The following is a 27454-nucleotide window of genomic DNA, read 5'->3' as shown; positions in this document are numbered from 1 at the left end:
TGCACTAGACTTTTCTTAAATACCACTGAGCTACTTTGAGTCTCATAGCATCACCATTGATGCCATATTGATGTAGTCCTTGCATACTAGAGGACAGGAGCAAACTCAAATGCAGGCACTTTTGTATTGCAGACCTGGGTCACCCAGGGATCAAAACCACTTTTAGATATAGCCTGTAATAAAACATATTATAGAGCTGCTAGCGGAACTATTATGCCAGTTTTTAAATTGGCTTAACACTCAAAATCAATACTCCTTCACGAAATCAACAGCTCAAAATTGATGTGGATGTCAAGACTTTCGGTGGACTAAGGACAGACAGGGACAAGTCGCTCGCGTAAGACAAACATTTATAATTGAAAAAAACTAACGACAAAGAAAACAGCACGAAACAAACAATATACAGCACGAGTAAATTCTGGAAATTCCCCAGAGTCCTCAGATATCAAAATTCATAAGTCCAAATATTTACATTAAGTCCCTCGACGTGGCCACGTCACCTCGTCGTCGCGGCTTCCGGCGACACGTCGTTGGGCCCGCCGATTCGTCGTAGCCTCGAAGTCGCTGTGTCCGACGTTCGGTCCACGGTTAGCCTGGTTCGGGGGTCAGGACGGTGGGGGGACCGAGGCGCCTGGATCGCCCGATCAACTCCGCTAGCCTGCGGATCGTAGCCGCAGGGAATCCGGGAAACGGTGCCGTCAGCCTGTAGCTGCGGCTTCCGGTGGAACGTCCACTCAGCTCGCGGGTCGTGGCCGCGGCAGCTGAAGAACAGCTTCCATTGGGTTGCCGCCGTCTCCGTGATCCACCCGTCCTGTTCGGCCTCCGGCTCCTTCTGCCTCTCGTCGTCCCAGAGCGTAGCTGGGCTGCTCTCTTCGGCTACGTGTCTCTTCTCTCGTTGGCCACGTAGCTGCACGCGCACTTTTGCGCTTCTTCTTCTGCTTTCATATAATGTATTCTTTTTATTCGGAAGCTCTTATTTTATACCTTCTTTCTTCTTTATTTCTACCACTGAGTCCTCGTGTCTTCTTGTTCTGGTTTTATCTTCTGCTTTTTCTTCTTTCTTTCTTCCTTCCTTTATTGGCTCATGACATATGCCCACCTTCAAGAGTTTTTCCATTTGAAAAACTGCTTCTTCCTCCTTGTATCGTCGTCTTCATACGTTGTTCCAGCACTAACTCTTGTTCTCTTCCACCATTTTTGTCATTTGCACCACTGGTTATCTTCCCCACAAATCACTTCACTTCACTTATTCACTGCACTGTACACATCGTCGAGTTCACTATTGAACACAAATAAGTCATTGTCGAACACTACTTTATCAAATCCCCGCTATACCACTTGTCTCTGTAGCACCCAGTGGTCCACTGCTTCACACCAACACTTACACCACTTAACCAACATTACTAAACTTACTACATCACTAAACACCGCTCCTATAACACTGCTCACAGTTACTAATGAGCCTTCACATGACTACACTCATCCACTCCGCCACTATATAATCTGCAACAGCGCAAAATACTCTCCGTGGTTTTCGCCGTAAGTCCCTTGTAGAAAAATTCTGCATTTTTACACACCATTATCTGAAGTATGCTCTTGTGATTTCATCTTTCACAATGCTGTCATCATATGAGTCCCTTTAGGAGCACTTTTCTATTACTGATATTTATACATGCCATGGCAACAATTTTCATAACTTTTGTGGAACCATTTCTTAAATTCTTCTGAACAAATATCCTGCTAACAAACATCCGCCCTTAAATGCAAGGTACGCTCTGACTCTTTCCGCATAAACTATTTTACGTCCTAAACGGCAGTGGTATTCCCAATCAGCTTAACTATTCGAACCGCAAAAGAATCCGTATTCTCTCCCTATTGGAATTCCATTTGATACCCTCAATGTTGTCGTAGTGCCTTCCTCTTGCGTCGCTGTCGAGACCGCCTAGGGTGCCTACTTCTCTTCTTAGTTCTTCTCTTTCCTGTGCCTGCACGGTTTCTTCCTGGCTTTGAAAGTCGCCTGTGTAGTTCAAGTTTCGCTTCCTTTTTCATTGAAGGACAATGTTTCCTGAACTCATGTTTGTTCATGCGCCATCTCGCTCTCAGCAGTCTCCTCATCTTTCGTCTGTACTTTCGGGATGTCTGCCTTCTTGAGCGATTAGTGGAGCTGCTGGTTTGGTCCTTGAACTTGAAAAAGTCACTTTTGAAAACCTTTTTCTTCTTTTGGGGGCATGCTTGGGATCTGCAGTTAAACACTCGTCGCTCTTGCTCTGAAACTTTGCGACGTTCTTCGTAGTCATCATCTTCAGATGTTCTGCTACTTCTCACCCCAAATTTAACTCCCCCTCTCATGGTTGCTTTGCGATGAGCAATGCCATAAAGAGTCGCCCATCGGTGCTTTCTTCGTGTCTTCTTCTTGGGTGGTGATTTCGTCTTTTTCTTTCCCTCGAAGCAATTTTTCGATCTGCTCTTTCTCTTATGCTTCTTTCTTTTCTCTTTCTCAGTTTTCTCTACTTGCTCTATCCCTCTGTCTACTGTCATCGCTTCCTCAATGCGCCCTTCTTTCTCGCCACTCGTAAAACTTGTGCAACTGTGGTCGTCTGCATCAGAAACGTCTTGCATGCTGGACACTAGCTTGTGCTCACGGGGATTTCTGCGGCGGAAAGTCATCATCTCTTGAAAAGCTTTGCCGCGGTCAAGCACTCTCCCTTCCTGCGCGACATCTCCAATTGCTCTGCTCTCAACACACACCGTATGCGGCGTTGCGGTATTCCCCCTCTCGTCAGTGTCCTTCGTTTCTGGGAACTGTTCGCCCTCATGAGCACGACCCTCTGGCATGTACACTGCACTACCGAAAACACACTCTTCATTCGGGTGCTGTACCATTTGCTCTCTAGTACGATGGAATTCGGTGGTATGGTCATTCTCAGCCTTACAGCGGTAGCTATTCTGTAGCAACAGTTCACTTGTGCAAGGCTTCTCTTCAGGCATGATATGACTGCTATGCATTGTTTTGACTACCTCTGGCATCTCAATCTCCCTCTCCTGGAACTGTCCCCTCTTCTCATATGCTTGCCGAAGTGTCTCAAGTTCTAAAGACCGAGCGGCATGGACACGGTTCATTACATCCTCAATTAGTTTAAGGCCCTGCTCCTTGCTCAGCTTCTTCTCGCGAACAGTTGCTAATATGCTGTCCCAATCCATCTCTAGACCACCAAAAATCTGTGACAGGGCCGGAGATGGTGGAATATCCTGGCAGGCTCGCCAAATTGTCAAGACTTTCGGTGGACTAAGGACAGACAGGGACAAGTCGTACGTTTAGGACAAACATTTATAATTGAAAAAAACTAACGACAAAGAAAACAGCACGAAACAAACAATATACAGCACGAGTAAATTCTGGAAATTCCCCAGAGTCCTCAGATATCAAAATTCATAAGTCCAAATATTTACATTAAGTCCCTCGACGTGGCCACGTCACCTCGTCGTCGCGGCTTCCGGCGACACGTCGTTGGGCCCGCCGATTCGTCGTAGCCTCGAAGTCGCTGTGTCCGACGTTCGGTCCACGGTTAGCCTGGTTCGGGGGTCAGGACGGTGGGGGGACCGAGGCGCCTGGATCGCCCGATCAACTCCGCTAGCCTGCGGATCGTAGCCGCAGGGAATCCGGGAAACGGTGCCGTCAGCCTGTAGCTGCGGCTTCCGGTGGAACGTCCACTCAGCTCGCGGGTCGTGGCCGCGGCAGCTGAAGAACAGCTTCCATTGGGTTGCCGCCGTCTCCGTGATCCACCCGTCCTGTTCGGCCTCCGGCTCCTTCTGCCTCTCGTCGTCCCAGAGCGTAGCTGGGCTGCTCTCTTCGGCTACGTGTCTCTTCTCTCGTTGGCCACGTAGCTGCACGCGCACTTTTGCGCTTCTTCTTCTGCTTTCATATAATGTATTCTTTTTATTCGGAAGCTCTTATTTTATACCTTCTTTCTTCTTTATTTCTACCACTGAGTCCTCGTGTCTTCTTGTTCTGGTTTTATCTTCTGCTTTTTCTTCTTTCTTTCTTCCTTCCTTTATTGGCTCATGACAGTGGACAAAAAGCATTTTTTTCTAGATGAATTGTTTATTGAAGCCAAACATTTGTTAACTGTACAGCCATGTGTGCCTTGAGATCAAAAAAATCCTAACGCAATCTACAAACTGCCAGCAGCTTGATACAATAACGAAGTTGAGTACTGAGAGATGTAAAGTTTGCGTGGCCCTAAAGTAAAACATTTTTAAAAATTGAAATAAATAGAACATAAATAATATACAAGCATTACAGTAAAAACCATTTAAAAAGTACTTGCTTTCTCTATTTGGTAGCCAGTAACTTAATAATCATGGCACTATTTGCATGAGCCCACTGAGATTCTTACTTATTGGTTAAATTATGTGTGCCCATTTTACTAAACGTTATCTACCTCTGAAACGAAATGGTAATTACAATAAGTTGTGCCATGGCAGCAGTTTATTGTGCTGTATTGCTTGTTGCACGATCCAGTTGCATTTTCTGCCATCATTACTAGGTTCCTGGGCAGGTCATTACATACCAAGCGATTTATTCACTATTACTAAAGATTTTTATCTGATAGACATTGGCCGTTAGTTACCTGCTGGAAGACTTAAATGGAACTGACATGGGGAAAATTTTTTTAAATTTTTGAGTGCTGCAAAACAAGTTAGAATGAAAGAATTTGCAAAAAATCAGATTTCATGCGTACATGAAAGAAAGCACATCGCTGCCTTGCCCGAGAACTGTTGTTGCACTCTGAATTTGAGCAAACTTTTAGCTATTAATTCTTACTGGTTTGAAATAGCAAAATAAACCATTACTACAAACATATGTTAATATGTAGTTTTTCTTAAACAGAACCACTCTGACAATAACACAGATTCCACTTTCCGGTGTATGTATGAAACCTAATTTTCTGTAAAATTTCTCACTGTGCCTACTTTTACTTCATCAAACAAACTTGAAATGGTATGCCGTCATGGAACAGTCTTGGCATGAAATGACCCGAGATACCTATGAAATAAAATAGTTAAGAAACACTATCTTTTGTAGAAATATATTAAAAATTTACTGTAAAATGTACTAAAATACAAAGCGCAACACTTGTGCAATTAATTATTAATCACAACACAGTAATTGTGTCTGAACCATCCAACCTGGGCTTTTCAGGTGACTAGAAACATCATAATAATAAAAAATGTTCGGGACTGCAAGTGCACAACACTTGAACTGTCCACAGACTTGAGCTCTTCTGGACACTTCAGGTCCCTTGCGAGAAGTGAGGCCAGAGTGTTCTTAATGTAGGGCCTATGTTTGTCCCAGGAAACTTCTGGACAGGTAAAGCCTGTAAAAAAAAAGGAAAAACAGCATGAGGTTTAAGATCAACGTTCCACATGCAAAACTATGACATACAGTACGCGCTGTTATAATGAAACTTTCATTTGTTTTGTTTATTCAAAGTTTTCACGGGTTCAATTTTAGAGAATGACCAGCTTTCAAAGTGGAGTGGCGCCGGAGGACTCCACTTAGTACAATATGCAGAAGGCAAACACGAAAAGCCCACTGTGGCAGAATAACTTCATGAATATCCTTGGTGTGAAAAATGTGAACGTTGCTTGCTTAGGAACAAAATGGTGGAAAAAAGACTTCATACTGTTGGTGAAAAAACTTAAAGGTAGACTACTGGCAACTAAAATTAGTTCTCTCAACAATCATAATCAAAATGTGCAGCACTTTATTGCACTTTTCCTTGCAGGAGTTGCTCCAAATACGGTTATGCGGCCAGAATTGAGTATGGTATATCTGAATTTGTTTTACGAGCTCAAATGATACTGGAGTGCACTTCTCGCATTATGATGGCCATTCTTATGCCTCTCTACTTAAAAGAAAATACTGCTTATAACGAGGATTTACTGCAGTTGCACGCCAACCTGGTTACACTAACACAAATAAATGCGAAGAAGAAATACGAAGAAATGCTCAGTCTTACAAGAGAAATATGCAAGTAGACTGGCTCTGCTAATCTTTTGAGGGTCACTGCCATGCATGTAGAGTGGCGGAAACAAATCATGTGGTCACTGACCATAAATATGAGGCGGCGAAAGAACATATAAATAAGCATACCTTTTAAGAATGAAGTGTCCCCAAGCATCACATTACAGATTCTGTAACCTTCTGCGACTTCTACAAATATCCTGATTGTGCTGTTGCCCCTTGGCTTCTTCTAAAACTGATATTTCTCTTTACCCTATGGTGCCCATCACTGAAGTAGGTTTGGGAGTATTCACCTAGTTTAAGGTTTTGTGAGTGTCAATACATTTTAAAAATGTGATTATGCTAGTTTGCCCTGCATGCTACAATAAACATGGTGTAAAACAACGGACACTAAGAAACCTTTGTCACTTTGTGACCTAAAAAATTATTTATCCATTTTTTTTCTTGAAAGGTCACTCTGAAGAACAATCCAGAATAAAAATATAACGCTTAAATTGGGGGACGTATTTCCAGAAAATATGTGATCCTCAAAGGGTTAAACATGAACACCTACAAAGCTCATTCAATCTTTGATAAATCTAAACCCAGAGTGCTTGAGCACTGGTTTATAATAACGCTGAAAACAGGCAAGTGCGTCCTTGAAGTAAGAAAGCAGGAGACATTTCCAACAATTTCAGAGTGGGAGCTGTGGACATGCCTCATGTTCTGTAACAAGCTTTATATAGTAGCTGCGAAGGGCCTATTGAGTACTGATCATTTTATGGGAACGTGAGGAAAAGTCAAATAAATACCTTTGTTTTTTCCACATCCTAGAATACAATGTGATAAATTGGATCTTAATAGGTTGAGTGCCTAGAATGAATGGACATTGCTAAACATAGCAATGTTGACAACGAAGTTGGCAACTGTTCTTATTGTTGCTTTGATCGAAACAACAAAACAATTATGCCCCGTAACTTAAGCTCCCTCTGCTGAAAGGCTACTGTCTGCCACCACATGGACCTCCTTCAAGACTGGAGCAACTTTAATTCAATGTGGTCTGTCGAAATAGGTGAAACCATTATGTTTTGCGTTACAGAATCTGGAGGGCCATTTTGATTGCTGAAATTTTGTGGAAGTGCTGTGCCTCGAGTTGAGCAGTAACTGCACTTGAGCATAGCTTCTCCACAATTCTATATTATAATCAACACTTTCAGGCTACTTAAGCACACCCGCTATACCACCAGATTGGTAGCATGTTCACAGATTCGTAGTTGCTTCATTGCAACTGTTCATTGCATGGACAGTCAAGTAGTGCAACTAATGTACCAATTCACCTAACTTTGTCAGTTGTAGCCACCAATCACTTCTGGCAGTTAAGGCTGCTTTTAAAATTTAGCACTTTAGTATGGAGGCGTTAGAGACTTGAGATCAAATGAACATTCATTCGAAATAGTAGGCTATTGTAGCACATAGTTGCAGACACAGGCTACTTGAAAGTCATTTGTTGTGCTAATAGCAAGCTGGTAATTCCAAGTACAAAATTTGAATGCAAAAATGCAATGGGAAAAAGGATGTACGGTACTTGCCTATAACAGCGTTGACCCTGATAAGGCCAAGAGCCTCTTTTTGCCTATTGGTGGTGGTGTTTTCGAGAAGTGAGTGGCCCAAGAGGTTCTTCTCTGTGAACACATGGTGAATCAAGGCCCTTGCAAACTTGCCTGGTCCACCATGGCAATCTGTGCCAGGATCATCTCAATGAGCACTTCTCCAACCTATGTGAAACGGCACATTTAGGTAAATATTAGTGAGGTAGTTTAACGATTTTAAGCACATTTACACAACAGCCACACTCCAAATAAGTCACAGAAATACTGCCTGCTCCAGACCTAAAATGTCAACTAATGTCACTAATAAAAACAAATAAAACTAATGCCATAGCTTGTTATCCTGTTAGGATGCCATGTGCTTCAGAAAAACAAGGATTTACCCAGTACAAAATAAAATAGTAAGTAAACCAAACCATCGAAAACTTTAATGCAAGTAGCATTTTTAGGATACTTCACATACTTTCGGGTGTCTGTCTCTAAGTATTTTCCAGCCAATTTGTGTCACTAGGTGGTCAATGGCCTAATGGGTAGGGCTGCTATGTTGAGGGAAGTGGGTTAATAACCATCTGATGGACCTGCTTGGATCACTGGGTATGTTACTCAGAGTATGTGCCATTCTTCAATGAACCTCTTTCACGCCATCTTGGGCAACTGCTGCTTGTGTTGGCAAGCAGCAGTAGCAGCTCAAACAGTAAGATAACTGTCGACGTTAATGCGATTACCACTACACATCAGATTCACTTGCTGTGTCCCAGACCTACTCAGCTGAATGTGTACATAAGACACAAAGGCAGGGTGTGCCAACTGCCCACCTCATTAAATAAATTAATCGACTCGCAAATCAAAGGCTATGCAAAATCGCAAAGGAGACACTTAAGGCTACCAGTTTTACTAAATCTTAAGAAGAATACCTCCCGGCAATACATTCTCCTGGAAACAGTGCATTTGATCATGGTGACGCTAGACGATGAATGGCCAAAGAATTCACCTTTCGCATTCCGGCTGTGGCGTCTCCAGGCTCATTTTGATTCTAAAAAAAGATGTCAGTATTAAAATGTGATGCCACAATAACTCAAAAGCAACAATCAAAACATCTACATGGACGATTAGGCCGACATAAATGGATGGATATAAATGACTGATTGAAAACATTAAAGCATGGCTGCTCTTGCCACTGGCAGTGTGAGGTGGGCAAATAAATTTTTAATTTCTCTCCAAAATTTTAAAATTATTTTTGCTCATCTACTGAACTGTTGTGACCACATCTTAAAGGTAGCTCGTTCATATAAAACAGTGTTGCATTTTTTTACTCCCCGTCTAACTGCTGCTACTGCAGTTTGCTTACTCTCTAAGTATTCCACAGAACTGCACCACGAACAAACCATTGTTCCAAGCTTATGTCGAGGCGTCATTTAGTTCACAAGGATACGCTCCCCTTTCACTCTCTCTCCTGTTTAGTGTGTGAATTCAAAGCAAAAATAACTTATTGACATAGCCGTCTACTTCTATCTCATAAAAAGCCTTGCTAATTTTTGACATTTGTCAATAACGCCTACATGCCACTGGAAGCACAGTGGGACGACACGGCAAATATGCCCAAGCATCTCGTTCCTTTACTGATTTTCGAACTTAGTTAAATCAATCAGTTACTGAAGGGCCAAAGGCTGAAACTTCACACGATGACGTTATTTTGAATGTTTCATCCCTCTAAAGCAGAACATAGAATCCCACAGAATCTGCCTTTTCCGCGAATATAGAGCGCCTACGCAAAGGCGTTAGCGCGAAGTGATAACGGCTGATAATGCGAAGTGATAACGGAAGGGAGATAATGGCTAAAAAAAAAGTTCACCGCGCACGTACCGGCGGAAAACAAACCACACATAACCTGATGATTTCCAGCATGCCATCAACCCTTTTATCTCACCTATCACATAGAATCACATATACGCCCTTGCAATTCTTTATTATTATCGCGCCACAGCGCGTGTCTACCGCACGGCGTGTCAGCGGACTCTGGGCACTCGATCCTGAAGCGAACAGCGCAGGCAGAATACATTCGAACGCCAAACGCCCGCGCATATTTTCGCCGATCCCGACACGCCATGTAGTAGATGCACGTCAAGGACGGCGTACGCGAACGGTACAGTTCGGATTATTTCACGTCGCATTGTTTCAACCAAAACGGCAAAGCACGAGCGCTCATTAATAAGGCTACTTTCAATCGGTGCTGGAACACCGCACCAAAAAAAAAAAAACGTGGCGCACACAACATGGCCCTGTTTTAGCTGGCTCCACACAGCTGGTCCACCAAAAACGGCAAAGCCCCCATGACCGCTCATTAATAAGGCTAATTTCAATCGGTGCTGGAACACCGTACCAAAAATCGTGGCGCGCTAATTTCAATCGGTGCTGGAACACCGTACCAAAAATCGTGGCGCGCACAACATACCCTGTTTTAGCTGGCTCCACACAGCTGCTCACCAAAACGGCAGAGCACCGAGCGCTCATTAATAAGGCTAATTTCAATCGGTGCTGGAACGCCGTACCAAAAATCGTGGCGTGCACAACATGCCCTGTTTTAGCTGGCTCCACATAGCTGCTTTACGTCGCCGCAAGCGCGCTGTGAAGTTAAATCGGGACAAAACTTCATGCTCAATATCACAAATCTAGTGCTGCACAGCCAATTCTCGCAACGGAAGGATAGTACGAGTAATGAAAACGAGCACAGAGGCGCGTGGAAGACACGGACGGGCTCTGTATGCACTTTTGCTGAAAGCGTCGCAATGAACGAGCAAGTGGAATTCGAAACACTCACTCACCTTCGATTTGGCTGAGTCGGAGGCGATCATGGCGATCTTCGAGGCAACGTGTAGCCCATAAAGAGCGAGCAACAGGTTGGAATATACCAAAGATGTCACAGCGAGGCAAAGGGCACAGAAAACGCAGCCAACTCATCACGCAACCCGCACACATACGCCGCACGCACAAAGTTCCGGAATGCGCCAAAGAGTCAACAGCGCAAGCGCGCATTCACACACAAACGCGCATACAAATCCACGCTTTCATAGACATGAATTGCAATATTTATTAGCAAATCTTGTAATATAAAGGTATTTCTTAACAATTTATGTGGTTTGCAAGAGTATGAAAGTTTTCTGCTTAGCTTCCTTGAGGAACTATTTTCTTTATCGGGGTAACGCAGTGCGCCGGCCAGTCACGTACGGAGCGCGCGGGAAATAGTGCAAAATTCAAACGTCGCAAATGTCGCGCCCTGTGTGCGCGCACAGTTTTCATCGTTTGTATTAAAAAGAAATATTTATTTTAATTCGTGAAGCAACCGGCGCGAAATGAACTATGGACCAGCAACGTACACAATTGTCGCTGTTCGTGCTTGCTAGTTTGACATCATGACAAACGGTAGACAGCATGCCGTCCCATTGATTAAACATTTGTACCTGTGCTTCTGCGCTATGATTTGCCACCGGCAAAGTATAACAGCGTAGATTGTGCGTGGTGGCCAAGCAGTTTCCCAGCACACTGGCCAGCACCCCGTCTCTACGTGTTACAGAATAGACCTAGGCTTTCATGTAAAATATGGACACCACGTCGCAGAGATCACCCAAACTTGTTTCATTCTATTGTGCGCTAAGGGCTACCAATTAAACGAAACGCACTCTTTAAAAACATATTTCTTTATTATGCTTACATGCTACTTTTCCCACCATCTTGCCCATATTGAACATGGAGGCAATGCCGTTTTCTGACACAGACAGGGCAATGGCCACTTACAATAGAAGCCGATGGGAACCAGGAGGTGCCCAATCATCGGTCATTGGTCACTGCTTGTTGGGACGTTTGTCTTGTGCTCCAATTTTGTATATATATATATATATATATATATATACAGGGTGGTCATTTTGAAGTCTTACGGAATTTTTAGAAATCGCCTGTGGCAGGTAGCTTAATTCTTATCATTGAGCTGGGTTAAGCGATGAGGCGGACATTAGTAGCAGGTGCAATCGATACATAGATTCAACTAATTAACAAGAAATCACTAATTAACTTCTTATTTTATTACTTTACGACACATATTGCGATTTACGAATTTGAGCCGGTGAGCTTGTCAGGCGTATCTACTTGGAATGAATTTCCAGAATGACACCATGGAGATATGCGCCATCAAACTCGCCGTAAAAATGCACTGTTGTTACTCTTACTTTGTTACCAAAAGGCTGTTTTATACAATAAAGCACAAAAGTAACTAAAACGCCCATGTATTTCGTCCCACACTTTGGGCAATAATATCTCGAAACTGGTGTTATCCTGGAAATTCATTTTAGGTGGATGCGTCTTGCAAACTCACCGGCTACAATTCATATATTGCAATGTGTCGTAAAATAATTAGCTGAGAAGTTCATTAGTCATTTTTTGTTAACTATTAGAATATTAGTTTCGATTTCTTGTGTTACTAATGTCCGTTTCTTTGAATAACCAAACTAAGCGATAAGAATTATGGTACCTGCTACAAGTGATTTTTTAAAATTTTCGTAAAGCCTATAATTTTGAACACCCAGTATATATAGAGGGTGTCCCAACTTTCTTGCACCGACACTTAAATATATGCAAATGCCGCGTAGCTGGACAGAACCAAGGTAATGTTGTTTGCCATCGCTTACAGATACTCAATTTTTTGCATTAGATAAATAATTAGATAATCATTATAAATAATTATTATTCAATTCATAATAAATAATTAGCTTCTCGGGTATTATATTTAGATGAAAAGTGTCAATCAGAAAATTATAGAGCAACAGGAAAAACTCCCGATACAGCTTTCTGTTGCCCAATACGCGGTACATAAAAGTGTTTTCCGAGCGTCAAAGAAGCCCGCGGATACACGCATAATGCCTCGAGCGGCTAGTCTTGCGGCAATTTTGCGTGTATTCGCGGGCTTCTTTCACGCTCGGAAAAAAAAGAAAAAGAAAAAAAAATCAATTTTCATTATGTTGCACGTATTGAACAATAGAAAGCTATATCGGGAGTTTTTAGTGGCAGGAGCGTCGAGTGCCATTTGTTCTTTGTACAGTACTTCCGGTTCACCTCCTGAGATGATCAGGAGGTGAAAATAAATCGAAAAAAATAGTACAGTACAATATTCACGAATTTCATTATAGATATGATATAGAGCATAAGTTTAGCTATAAGTTGAGTTACTGAAGTGTGTGGAATAATTAGAATTAATTAGCTAAGACGCCCGGGGACGCAATCCAAGTAAATCAGAAAAAAACGAAAAAAAAATGGTTCAGTTCAGAATTCATGACTTTCATTATAGATATGATATCAAAGCATAAGTCTTGTTGCAAGCTGACTTGCTGAAGTGTCTGGGATAATTATAACTAATTAGCTGAGACGAGATTAAAAATAAATCAGGAAAAAAAGAAAAAAAATAATACAGTGCAAAATCCATTGGTTTCTTTAGAGACATGATATCAAAGCATAAGCTCAGTTCAAGTTCAGTTACTGAAGTTACTGAAGTGTCTGGAATAATTATAATTCATCAGGAATCAATTATTACTGCGTACCAAAGCACAGAACACCAACGCCGGGATGCGAGTGCCAAAAAGAAACACCTAAGTCAAAGTTTAAGGTTGCCTACTCTTTTAAGCATGAAATGCTTTTAGCTCCCGTTGTCGGCGATCTTCAAGTGACCTTGAGCCAAAAGCCAAAGCTCTTATCCGGGCACTCAAAACGAGAACATGCCGGCAAGTTGAAAATGAAATTTAGTCACCCGTAGGCACGAGTACAACTGTGGTCTGGACGTAGAGTGCAATATAACGTACCGTACATGCAATAAATTGTACTTGATATAAACAAAACATATGAGCAAACAAAATAGTAAATGATGCCTGCTTGACACTGGCTTTGCTACACATCAAAAAAGTTGTCGCAGTTTCACCCGAAAGGCGAAGCATCAATTGCGATACCAACTTAGTAGAGAGCTATACGGAGTAAGGATAGTAGTTTTATCCGCTGTACAAACTTGGACATGCAGCAGCACCGGCAACACACAGCACTGTTGTCGACGCCGTCGGCGTTTTGCCGGCGTTCGCACAAAATGCGTGCGGCGTTGGTGACTGTTGCCGGAGCCTCTGATATAAATAGGCACTTGGTGCCGCAGCTAAACGTCGCCTCCCTTCCCTGCCCCCCCCCCCCCCCCCCCCACGGCCTTTCGTGCGTCAGAAGAAGGCGCGTTTGCTCTACATATATGGTGATTGTAAAGGAGGAAAGAGACGCCTACTTCTGCAGCCCTTAAGGGAGCACAGCGCAGAACGCGCGTTTGTTCTCCGCCGTGCGTTCACTCCCCGTGAAAGCGCGCGTCCCTCGCGCCCTTTCACTCGCACATACAGCGTTCGGCGGCGCGCGGCTACGATTTCATCTCCATTGACGTCATACGGAACCTCACGGCGACGGCGACGGCGACGGCGACGCCGACGGCAGAAATCTGCTTTAGAGTGTCCATATAATTGCTATCGCAATAAAACCACTATGACAAGTTGCGAGAACAAAACGAGATCATCCGAGCAACCAGTCAAACTTGAAAAAATGCAGTCTCTGGCACAAACCCTTTACTAAACATGCTAGTTACTCTCCAAATAAATTACAAAAAAATATTGCTTGCGAGTTCTTCCCAATGTTTCTTGACAAGCTGTAACTTCTATTACGCTGAAGTTTTATTGGTCATTTCCAATAGTAATGTTCAAAAGGCAGATAGATACAGGGGCAGATAAAGTGGGCCGATCCTGGAGGGAGTGCAGAAAGGGTCCAAGATCAATGGCACCCCTTCCATGTGGGCCGATCCTGGAGGCAGTGCAGAAAGGGTCCAAGCTCAATGTAACATATCCCCTGTGGGCACGGGGACCTGTAACGCTTCTTTGAACTGCCCCTGTCATACGTGGGACCCAAAGAGACAAAAGCAACAGCTCTTCCTGTGTCGAGAAAATGGAGTCTCTTATAAAAATGAGTATTGATATGTTGTTGGCATATTGTTGAGGAATTGTTGACACAATATCCTTTCAATAATGCCTGAATATTTATTGAACGTACACAACAATACCTCAACAATAAAGTTGTTGAGCGCTTCACAACAGTAAAGTCAATGACTAATTGTTGTTGACATATTGTTGAATAATGTTGAGTATTATTGAGAATTGTTGAGCAATATTGACATTGAATATATATCTGAAAGCAAAGCTTGTCGCCGTAAGCATCTTACGTAAGCAAAGGCATATCTTACGTAACCGAAGCTTGTCGTCCGATTCTAGTAAGCGAAGCTTGTCGTCCGATTCTAGCATGCTGATTCTAACGTGACGGCTTCCGAAGCCCAGGCGAAACGTCAGCGAAGAGCCGCCGACCCTGAATTTAGGGCAAACGAAGCGGAACGCCTGCGGCAGCGTCGTCTTGCCACAAGCTCGCCCAGTTACAACTCGAGAGATAGGCCTTTGGTTCAGGTTATGTGACACTCTATATATTTAGTGGTGGTTAAGTGAACAATAAAACAATATATATGTGTAAAACACATACACGTCTATGCGTGTGTGTTTAAGACATATATTCAATGTCAATATTGCTCAACAATTCTCAATAGTACTCAACATTATTCAACAATATGTCAACAACAATTAGTCAATGACTTTACTGTTGTGAAGCGCTCAACAACTTTATTGTTGAGGTATTGTTGTGTACGTTCAATAACTATTGAGACATTATTGAGAGTATATTCTGTCAACAATTCCACAACAATATGCCAACAACATTTCAATAGTCATTTTTATAAGGGTGTGCTTCTTCGAGACATGCCCTGGTTGAGCGCTGTTTAGAAGATGGTCATGATCCGTCTGTGTTCAAGCGGCGCATTGCCTGCTTGATCAGCTATAGGCGGTGACTAGGACAAGAGGAGCACGTGGGGCTACACTAGTGCGAGCTTTCAGCTGCTTTTCATTGTCCGCCTTAATTGTGCGCTACGTGCATCACAGGTATAATAACCGGCCCGTGTTCACAGCATTAATGCATCCTAATACATCCACTTCGCTTTTCTAAAAGCACGAAGAATAGCAGCAGAAGCTTGCATGCTTAGACACATTCTACCGCAGCGTGTTGCTCTTGCTTTCGTCCGCGAACGCACGCACACCCCGTATGGTCTCACAGCTTGAAGGGGGGTGCTCTCAGCGGAATGCACCAATAGTAGTGGCGTCGTGGCCGCGCATGCGCAAAAGGCGCACCTGGAGAAAGTCAGCAAGGTGCTGTTATGGTGAGCCTAAAATTCAACAAGGAAAGAGGGCAATGCTACCAGCTCGCTTTGCAAGCTGTTACCGTGACGCTGTTAACCGTGAGTGTGTGAGAGCAAACTTTATTGGGAAAAGCCAAAAAAAGAATAAATGAAAGAGACTCATCATTGTAACTCCCACGCACGGCTTACCATATTCTACGAATGTTTGCACTCAAGTGACCACCAGCAGCAAGGCTAGATTTGTCTTGGAGATCCTTTGTGCGGCGTCATTGACTCTACCGCGAGACAGACTGAGTGTTTGCGTTCCCAAGGCGAGTGTGCTTACTGGGGAGATTCGGAAATCAGCGGCGCAGCACTCTGTCGCAATGCCATTGTACGTTAGCACAATCAAGGCCATGGAATTACTCGAGCAGGGACGAGCAAAATGAAGCCGACCATCGAGGTCTCGAACCAAGTGAGCGACGCGACCACTCTTCGCAGACTCTGCCCTCGGAAGTTTCCGCTGATTGCGCCTGCAACGCATGGCACACTATTCCGGGATGGTCCAACTTATCATTCAAGACACTAGAATGATTCGAGACTAAGACATACTCTCACACTGCAAATGCATCGTACATATATTGTCCTTTTTTATTTGCGATATCAATTATATGGGCACTCCAGGCGATTTGCCGCTGGCGTCGTCGGCATCGCCGTGATGTTCCGCATAAGTCCAAGTGCTATAACGTCAGGGCCGCCGGCGGCATGTTGTAGGTGCCAGCAAAAGCGTGCGAAGGTGAGCGTAGAGGGATGGTGGCTAGATCGCACGCGTGCAAGGGAGGAAGGTGGGGCGAAAGCATGCGTCTTCCATTGCACGCAAGACTGCAGCGGGAGGGGCGTCTTCTTCTACGGCGTACAGCGCCGCTGAGTGCGGCCGCGCGGGCCCTACTTAGAAAGCGATCTGTAGTGCGTACAGAGTCAAGGTCCGTCGAGGGCTGGTGGCTTCATGCGCGCTGTGTTCTCGCCGTCAAGTGCGCGTTGAAGATAGTCACAGTACGAATGAGAATTCACTCACTGTTGCTGCCGTTCTTCCTCGTGACATGGTTCTGACAGCGAGTGTCCACGGTCATACAGTGAGATGTGTTCATGTTTCTCTGTGAGCGCGTGACAAAGTGCTGATGAATTTAGTTAGTAAGCGAATGTTTACAGCCTTTTATGCAGCTCATAAAACGACTGTATACCTTTATTTCGTATAGTTCTCTAAAGATTTGCTATCGTAATCGATGCTTCGCCTGTTGGGAAAGACGGTGACTTTATTGGTCTTCAGGGTGCGCGCCTTCGTCATCGTCTCCTGAATCTTGTGGTGAAGCCCAGCTCACCTAGCGTGGTTGTGGTCGAATCAGAGTAGATATATTGACAACTGCCATTGTCACAACGACTAAATTTGAGTTTGACTTGCTATGCAACATAATAGGTACCACAACCAAATCAAGCTGACTATCTGAAGAAACCCGTGAAGTTCACTGCCAGTTTTTACTCTCCAGGCACTCTTGTGGGCTTAAGGGCTATGCTACTGACGTTTAATGAAACGTCGCGCTTAGTGTTATAAAGTTTGTACTATTGCATCGTTGAAGTTTAAAGCGCGCAGAGTAGTAGAGTTGACATATACATTGGAACAAAATTTTTAATTTACCAGAAACGGAAATATATTTGATTCGAATATATAGCGTAGCTTTTACTTTACATAACCAAGTTAATTTGAAAGTTATCTTTGTGAGGCGAAGCTTTTGGAAAGCGGTTTATGAAATGCTATAAGTTCGCACACTTCATTCTCGGTCTTTGTAGAATAAGAAACTGGGGTGTGGGCATGTGATTTGTTTTGTAGCGAATGGCTCAATTGATTTAGTTTCTCTTGTAAATGGTGACCGTACGAGCCGATAGTTCATGCGTGGTGACATAATTCTTGTGCAGTTTGTAAGGTTGAAAAAAGACGTTATTCCAAGCAAGACAAATTTCTTTCCTATGTGTGGTCCTTAGGGAATGGCGTAGCAACTTGTAGTTCAGACTGGAATACGCTGCGGTTTCTAAAGCGCCTTACGTATAATATTTAAAATAAATTATTACCCGTATATTCATGCCTGTTTTGTACTTCTCATTCTGAGGAAATGAAAAAAAGTTTTTCATAAGTACACAAACGAGAAGCACATGTACTTTGCCTCCCAGTTTCGTAGCCCGAGACATGACTGTTCTAACTAGAACAACATATTGATCGTTTATCGTGCTGAAATTCATACTGACAAATTTTATGTGTTCACAACGGGACTGTCCTTAGAGTAAAAAGCTGCTAAGGCACTTAGCAGGGCCTGTTAAGGCCTATATTATAATTGACATTAAGAGAAAAAGGAATGGAGCTGGGCAGGCCACGTAATGTAGGATGTATAACCTGTGGACCAATAGATTTACAGAATGGGTACCAAGAAAAGGGAAGCGCAGTCGAGGATGACAGAGAACTAGGTGGGGTGATAAAGTTTGGAAATTTGCAGTCGCTAGTTGAAATCAGCTAGCGGAAGACATGGGTAATTGGAGGTTGCAGGGATAGATATTCGTCCTACAGTGGACATAAATATAGGCTGATTATGATATATAACAGTTGAAATAAAGACAGGAAATGACGAAGGCAAGCGATAACTGCGAAATTTGGTCCCAATGTCAGGGTTTAGAAAAACTCTGGCATTGGTACCAAATTTCTAGGTCCAATTTGCCAAATTGGGACCAAATTGCTTTCGTCATTTAGTTCTGTAGAAGAATAACTCGGGTAAATACACATCACCGTCAGTGTGGACCACCGCGACGTTGCGCTTTCTTGTGGTGGACGAGTTACGCCAAAATTTCAGAAACTCCGGTTCCCACAATGGCACCATTTTGTGTGCAATATGTGAGTTGAATTGCGGCCATCTTTTCTTCTTGTTGCTCGCTCTTGGTGGTTTCCCATGCACTTGGTCGTACAAGGACTCGCGGTACATCCGACCGTCTTTCAACCATCTGGGATGGAGGATTTTGCAAATTCTCAAGCCATTTCCGCTGGACAGCCGGAAGCCACCTAACAGACTTCAAACTTCTGGAACAAACTTCTGGAAGGAGTTGTTTCACAACGATGTAGCACGAGGGCACACGAGCACGACATATAGGGGCGGCTATCAGGGTGACGAGAAATGATGAGTGCAAAAATACAAACTCGAGTATTGGCACCAAAGTTCGCTGTCAGCGCTTGTCTTCATCATTTTCTGTCCTTGTCCTGGTGTGCACTGTAATTCACAGTAACATAGAAGACCAACTAGGCCTGTTTTAAATTTTGTTGAAATAAAGAAGCGCTGCCTAGGTAGGTTGTGCCTTCCAATCTCAGTAGTTGTAGTAGGTGCAATATATATTTCACATTGCTTCTGACATGTAATTTCGCCACCTGAATTTTAACTTGAAGCGTTCGTTGCCTCTAGCCCTGACTGTAGAAAACGCCTAATTATTATAACGAGCTATGTCCTGCCCTCTTGGTGGTGGCACTCGTGGGAGAAATTAGAGAGAGAATTCAAACTAGCGCAGGTAAAGTTCAAATTGCGCGTACAAATACATCTCGAAGATGATTTCGTTACAGTTCGGGATCCAATTTTTGCGCTGTGGCTCCCATTTAGGCGTCTTCAATTGCTTAAAATTGCAGCATGGAGGACGGCGGGTAGACTGCTTATAATCTTGCGCCGGTATTGGGTGACGGCAGTGGTTTTCTATACGAGGTGGAAGACGTCAGTTCCCTTTCCGATGTCGCACCTCAAACAGTGATATAAAGATATGTAGTCCGCTCTGGCAAGAAGTCTGTTATTTGTGAAGAAATGTCAGCCTCACAGCTGTCAGAGCCATGCCCGTCCTCACTCTCTTAGAAACAAACTTTGGCTATTCGTCCGTGTTCCTGCAGAATAAAATCCGAGGGCCGAATTCACGAAGCGTTTCATTCGTAAAGACTCTTGTCATTGGCTGGCCGGCTTCGCTAATAATCTGTTAAGCACCAGGATTACTTGAAATGTTCTGTTGCGGAAAAATTCCAGTGTCAGTGCTTTGTTTTGAATACGGGCCCATGCCTCATATTTACAATATCTCTTTGTTAGCGCCAAATAACAGGCATTTGAGCAAGAAAGTATTACTGGGCCCATAGACAGAGATAATATTAAGGTGAGTCATTAAGGCTCTAATTATTTTTAGCTATTGCAAGCTTAGATTAAATGCTGTGATTGGGCCATACGTACAAGAACGCGCATAGAGTGGCATCCTACTGGCTTTCCTCATCATAAATTTTTTCCAAAGATAACAATCATTGCTGGTTTTATTTACTATACGATGAAATGTTTCCAGCAGTAATAGCTATCGAAATTCACTGCCGGCACACTTGTGTTATTGCTCGCATTAATATGTTTATGTGTGTGTGTATTCTACATTTTGTTCCTCTGTACTATGATCCAGATATGCGACATGAAGAACCTGCTGAAAACGACAAAATATGGGCTTGCCGTCTACGACATCGATGCCGACACCGAGGCTAAACCGTGTCCCCAGGTGCTGTACACGGGACAGTACAAGCGGCTGAAGATGCTCCGCAAGCTGAACGACTTCATGGCGGCTTTCACCACAATAGCCGATTGCCAACTCGTCACATAGTCGACATTAAAGCAGCTGACGCGATATCACCTGCCATTGTGGACCTAATAGTGCATCGTTGAGGATTTCTGCCGCACACTTAGTACTACTTATGGTTTCATGCTTTGGCGTGACATTGGAGTGCTTTTCTTGTTTTGTGCTTTATTTTCGGACACGTGAGTGTTATAGTTTAAGAACGTCATAGTTAAGCGTGCTCTTGATTTACGCTTGAAAGCAGACTCTTGCATTATCCATTTATGTCTGTATCTGTCGTACGAGAGAGTGTGTTACTTTTCCACTCGACCGTATTCCGTCACCTATTTGCAGTCGTTTACTGCATGTGTACACTTATGTTTGATTGCAACATTTGCATCATTTCACCCTTGTCTGTACCTAAAGTGCCGCAGTGCATATGTGACGGTGCGCGTGTCTTCCGCTGCACTCAAAGTCAACATTAGTTTGCATGTTGGCATGGTCATCTTTCGTTTTTCTAAGTCTTTAGGAATTGAAAAAACCTGGTAATTGCGAAGAACTAAATAAAAGATGTGTTAAATACAATCGAATCAAGTAAATCTATATTTGCCTTGAAAACAAGCAAGGGTTCGTGGAAAAACGGTAAGCAAATCACAAGTTGATAATGCGACATTATCAATAAGTTTTGCATAAAAAATGCTCGCTTCAGGATTGTGTTTTTGCAAATCAGATCATGGTTAGCAGTTTTAGCTGCGAAATTGCGACAGAAAAAACGTATGCTCGGAAGTACCAATACTATAGAACTATAGATAAACAATCCACAACATTACTAGCATACAACAGACCAGTCGTGTCGCATAATCGAGGCAAATAAAAAATAACAAGGAAAAGTGAATGACATGAGTCCGTTTCCATGAGGTGGCGTTTTTTTTTAAGTGGTGTTACAAATGCCGTTGGCTTAAATTAATGGTAGGCGTGCAGCCTAAGAACTAATTGAAGTGATTCAGAATTTCTTTTCTATTCTTATCACCAAGAAGTAGTGGAGAATTGATGTCATTTTATTCTCGCAACAAGAGCGCGTTGGCCCCTTCCACAAGAGGAGACACCAGGAGCTGCTTTTCAGATAAAAATTCTGGTGTTTTTACGTCCCAATACCGGTGATCTCATTCTGAAGCGCACAGTAGTCGGTGACTCCAGATGAATTGTGACCAGCTGGAGTTGTTTGACGTATACCCGATGAACAGTACACGAGTGTTCTTGCATTCCTCTATCAAAATACGGCCAAAACGGCCACCGATATTGTAATCCCGATCTCACGCTCAGATGCGCAATGCTATAGCCACCTCGGTACCGCAACAGGTGCACCAGTTTTACGACGCCCAGAGAAACGCCGAGGGCAGAAGCCGACATGAAAATTCTTTTGCTTAATGTGAAGGTGTGCGTACTATCAGCGTCAAATGAAAGCCGAACGGCGGAGCGCGTGCCACAAGCATCAGAAACAGGATAGTGCGCGCCGTCCAGTCATCAGTGCAGACAGGCCCACACATCCGGTTTGGTAGCACAGCGCCACCCCACTGAAGTGCGATTTTTTTTGCCTGTGTTCCCACTCGGATTTTTGAAAGGAAGAAAAAAAAGAACAGAAGCGAAAATTCTGCAACATAAAAAAAAAGAAAACAGAAGCGAAACCTGCGCTTCTGAATGTTCCAGAATTTTCGCTTCTGTTTTCTTTTTTTTTTTCTTCCTTTCAAAAATCCCAGTGGGAACACAGGCAAATAAAAAAAAAAAATCGCACTTCAGTGGGGTGGCGCTGTGCTACCAAACCGGATGTGTGGGCCTGTCTGCGCTGATGAGTGGACGGCGCGCACTATGCTGTTTCTGATGCTTGTGGCACGCGCTCCGCTGTTCGGCTTTCATTTGACGCTGATAGTACATTCACATGAGGCGCATGGGAACAAGCAGGCAACTCATTAAAGAGCGCCGGATTGTTCGCTTCTAAATTTAAAATATATAATTAGGTAACGGATGCTACAAGTGCACAAAACAGTTCGTTATAAGGCTCCGACTTCTGCGTGTTGCTAAAGCTTCCTAGCGGTTATATAAGAGCACGCGCTCAGACGCCCACGCACGAGCGCGCGCACACATATACACACAAACGCGCACGCACTCGCACGTTTTTGCACAATGTAGTAGTTGATCAGTTTGCTAACATGATTACTGCAAAGCTAAATTACTGTAATCAAGTTAAATGATATCACAGAGCAAGTTGTTGCGCAAACAAGAATGCCTCATGCTTAAGCCATCTTCACAAAGGGCGTCAGCACGGTTATAATTTGTTGTCGAAACTTCTTTTGTACGTAAAGCTAAGTACCAAGATTACACGGAACTAAGGAATTCTAAGAAATTTGGGCTCCGGACTTACTTTTACAGAATATAACAGTGTAAAAATAGTGTGTTACTTCACGACCCCAATATCTAAACAGGTAAACAATCTGTCTTTTACATACCGTGTGCTGACGTGCATCACCATGTTTACTGGCTTACATCTTTCTGGGGTTTTGCGTGCCAAAACCAGTTATGATTATGAGGCACGCCTTAGTGGAGGGCTCCGGATTAATTTTAACCACCTGGAGTTCTTTAACGTGCACTACAACGCCAGCACACGGGTACTTTGGCATTTCGCCTCTATCCAAATTCAATTCCGCGACCTCGTGCTCAGCAGCACAACACCTTAGCTAACTAAGCCACGGCGGCGGGTTATTTCTTCGCTTACATCTCATCTGCAGCGAAGCATGTAGATACGTGGCCAGCTTTTTTCTTTTCACCAAAGGAAAACTCGCCCAAATGCATAACCACTTCGACTCGGTCCAATATTGGTCTGCCTACGGCTGGTTCCCAATTAAATTTTAGTTATGTATGTTAGTCGGCTGTTTTGTGCTAAGACCCCCTTGTCGTGCTCTGCGCTAGATATGTGTTTCAGCTGACGTCCAAATGCGCCCGTGCTACTTTGTTTGGTGTTGGGGCATGCGTTGGTTACTGCAATACCAGATATATATTTCACTCCGAGTGCAGATACATTATTAGCACAGATAGAGCTACGAATGGCAAAATCGCCGTAGCAGTACTTTGTTAAAGGCTCCAGGCAGCGCACCCACACCTTGTCATTTGCTTGGCGAGATGCGTTCACTGACCTGAATTGCAATTAAAACTCATACTTCGCATGCTAATGAGAAGGTAACTTGCGGTGCCTAAAATCAGAACACGCCATCACGTCAGCCGTTTCACTGGTTGAATCATTCAGCGCTAAATGTTCTGCTACATTAGGAGAAATTTGCCTTTTACTGTAAACAAGGCCATATTTCCCGAGTTCTGTTAAAATTGACAGCATTGGCTACGCGGCTAGGCGGACAATACCATGAAACACTTTCAACGATAATTGCTAATTAACCAATACATGCTAATTGTTCTTTATTACCAAATTTATTTTGCGTGTAACTGCGACGTTGACGTGGAAGAGTAGTGAAGTCATGTCTACCTAAGAAAAATCCAAATTTGAGCACCATTTTAGATGTATTCATACCCATTTTCTGCCTTGGCCTTCTAGTTGAGATCGTCCCGAACCTTTATAGGCAAGCTTTTTGGAAACGGTTGCCCAGGAATACTCACGCATTTCTTAGCACACTTTAAAGGGCACGTCGGAAGGGCTCGTCACCGAACCCCGTGGTGGCCGCTGTAGGTTATACTATACGCAACTCACCACTGATATCTCAGAGGCCACACGCTGCAGACGCAGCTACGCGCAGTTGTGTCTTGACCAGGCGCGCAACAATGACATGAGTTTGCTGTCTGTTTCAGATCGCAAATATATATATATATATATATATATATATATATATATATATCATATAAATAAGATTGACAATTTTGCATTATTGATATTGTTCTCGCGATGACGCAACACGCCACAAGCGTTGGTGGGTCCAGTTGCTTGCGAGGACACTGCATGACGACAGTATGGAAATGACAGCAAGCCCTTTTTCCACTGTTTCCTTCTGCATGCAGTGTATTAACATTTGGCCGACATGTTCGCAGCGGTCTTTACGGCGGAACAGCAACGTTTTTCGTGCTATGTTCAGAAAGCGTTTCTCGGCCCCTTAAGGGTCATATATCTCGAACGTGTTACAAGATTTATGCTAAGCTGACCCGTCTTCACTCTTCCTCGACCTCAATTTAGTAATTACATGTGTCTAAGGGTAGTAATTAAAAAGGGAACAATCATATTGCACTTATTTAGCAATACTATCGTTCAAATTTCTATTGCTACTAATGCCCGGCCTAGCCACGTAGCTTATAAATAAAAGTGGCATGGGCCTAAATGTGACGGTTTCTGTAAAAAGTGTTGCACATAAAAAGAAACACCTTGTACAATCGCTACGGAAAACGAATACTGGTCCTTCAGGCGCAAATGTAAATTTTACGATAACGTATGCATATCACAGTTCATAAAAAAAGTGAACGGTGCCCTTGATATAATTATGATGGTACCCATGCTGAAAAATTATCCTTAAGCGTAGAGTGCTATAGAAAAAAAATTGGAGCACTAGTGAGCCCAAGGCGCTATAACGTAAAATGATTCAAAACTGTTTTGATTCCAGTTTCTGCAACCAGCCTCCACGATTGGTCAAAACATTTTCGGGCCATTCCCAACTTCGCCTGTCTGTCACGCGACGTCACGAAAACTGCGATAGCTTTCCATCTGATATAACGTGTACACACTGATTATGCATGATTAAATCGCACAAAAGAAAAATAATCATTCCTGATTCGACGCCTTTTCACCATTAGCCCTCTGCAACTGGTCCAATGTTTTCTGGCTACGCCCACTTCGCCAGTCTGTCACGCGACCTCACAAAACCGCGAAAACTCACCACGTCAAAGTAACGTGTGCGCGAAAAAAAATGGAATGATATGCTGAACAAAACTGAAAATTTTTCTCAGTAGCCACAGACTGCCCCATTCCGAAAGGAGTAGAACATGGCTGCCCGCCGATCGCTCAGGCCCTCGCTACTCGCACCTGCCGGTGAGCATGTATTTATCTGTGCATGATAAACCTTTTTGCGTGGCAGTAAAACGTTATCGAGCCCTTTCTGCATGCATACGACATCACTCTGCCAACTTTTCCTTGCTGAGGATCCGTTTTAGCGCACTTTTCCTCTGCCAACAACCGCGCTCGTCGCTCGCCGCACCGTCTCTTATCTCCACACGGCTCTGACCTTTATGCACTATGCGTTCGCCGCTCAGTTTCTGTTGAAGCGATAGACCGCACATACCTTTGCCCGCTGGTGCGGCGTATATATGCGCTTGCTGCCAGCGTTTTGACAGTCGTTGTCTGCAGTCATTCAGTGTGATCTATTCATGTTTGTTTGTGCGCGCTCACACCACGCTTGTTCATTCAGTTAGTAATAGTCGGGCCACATTTTCCAACGCACGCTACACATGTAATGCTGCCCGGATCGGCAGTGCAGCGCTACAGGTGTGTCCCTTCGCACGCGCGCTGCCCACGGGAAGCGCTTCTCATCAACACCACCGTTTCACACGCGCCTTCTCGTGGTCATCGAGTCTCTCTTCATGTCGGTCTACTTACGCCGCAGCACACCTGCTTACTTAATCAGCTCATGTTTACTACAATTCATATTGTTACCAAAGCCGCTCACCTTAGTTCGTATGACATTGCTGTGTTGCTATCGCATTCATTGCTTCGCCCTTAGGGCGAAACTGTGACATTTTTTTTCACAGCGCTTGTAAGTGATCATGCACGAGGTCTTTTTTATAGTGATGATAAACATCAGACAAATTTCTCAACTGGCAGTGCGTTTTCCGAGTTCCAAGTAATGGATTAGATTTCCTCATCTGAAATAAAGGAAGCCAATATTACAGAAGAGGTCGGTTCAAGATGTCAAGACATTTTTGAATCAGGAAGGCCCTGCAACACTTTTAAAAGCCCAAATGCCTGCTGTACATGCATTTCCAGCATGTCAAAAAACGGCATAGTTTTGCTCAAAAGGCTAAGCATCGATTGGAATAGCAAATTAGTAGACAGCTATACGAAGCAAGGAAATTAGTTTTACCGGCGGTATAAACATGCAAACATTCGCTTACTAACTAGCTTAACAAGCCCGTTGTCACGCCCGCACAGGTAAACATTAACACATCTCGCTCTATGACCGCGGAAACTCGATGTCAGAACGCACTACTAGTAAGGAAGCGTGGTAACAGCAGCGAGTGGATTAAGCTTCGTGCTGTCTCTCGCTTGAACGCGAATTAAACATCGAAATTACAGTGCATTAGAAGCTACTGGCTCTGGATGTATTTGCCCACGTCGCAGGTCGCTTTCAACAATGCCCCCCCCCCCCCCCCCCCCCCGTGCCTCGTGCGCGACTGAAGACGGCGCGCTTCCTCCCGCCTTCCTCTCTCGTGCGCACGTTATTTCCCTGCGATAGTCGGCTGACCCTCCTAGCTTTCACTAGCGCATGCAGCGTATAGCGCGCGGCGACCACGTTATCGTGTTTGCACTTTATACGGAACATCACGGCGATGGCGACGGCGACGTCAGACATGCGCGTGGAGTGTCCATATAATTGCTATCGCAACAAAAGTTTCATCAAAAGGCTGTATTGTTGCCGCACAAGAACGGAAGCTACCAAAAGTAAAAACTTCAAACACACGCAAAATGACGGTTACTTTCAACTGGAATATTCGTGCCTTTGAGCCAACATTTCACTCTACAATGATGCAGCACGTTGGTGCCCAATAGCAGTAGAGCATATGTGTCATATACGTAGCGTATACTGGCGCGTCATGGTTGGCAAGCCTGTTCAGTTTGTGGATGGCGTCGTTCGTAGGTGGTTACAACACTTTTCA

The 27454-nt window shown here is 43.8% G+C and overlaps 1 long non-coding RNA gene across 1 annotated transcript; it reads right to left on the bottom strand.

Moving 5' to 3' along the window:
• Nucleotides 1-7600: 7600 nt before the first annotated feature.
• LOC125945849 (uncharacterized) lies at nucleotides 7601-11078 on the bottom strand. Its single transcript, XR_007467160.1, has 3 exons — nucleotides 10437-11078; nucleotides 8606-8647; nucleotides 7601-7782 (listed from the first exon to the last, which is right to left on the bottom strand). It is a non-coding gene; the product is annotated as an uncharacterized LOC125945849 (long non-coding RNA).
• Nucleotides 11079-27454: the final 16376 nt, after the last annotated feature.

Source organism: Dermacentor silvarum, chromosome 5 (genome assembly GCF_013339745.2).
Source record: "Dermacentor silvarum isolate Dsil-2018 chromosome 5, BIME_Dsil_1.4, whole genome shotgun sequence".
Taxonomy (NCBI): domain Eukaryota; kingdom Metazoa; phylum Arthropoda; class Arachnida; order Ixodida; family Ixodidae; genus Dermacentor; species Dermacentor silvarum.
The sequence above is the reverse complement of the archived record's forward strand: the minus strand, read 5'-3'. Positions and strand labels throughout refer to the sequence as shown.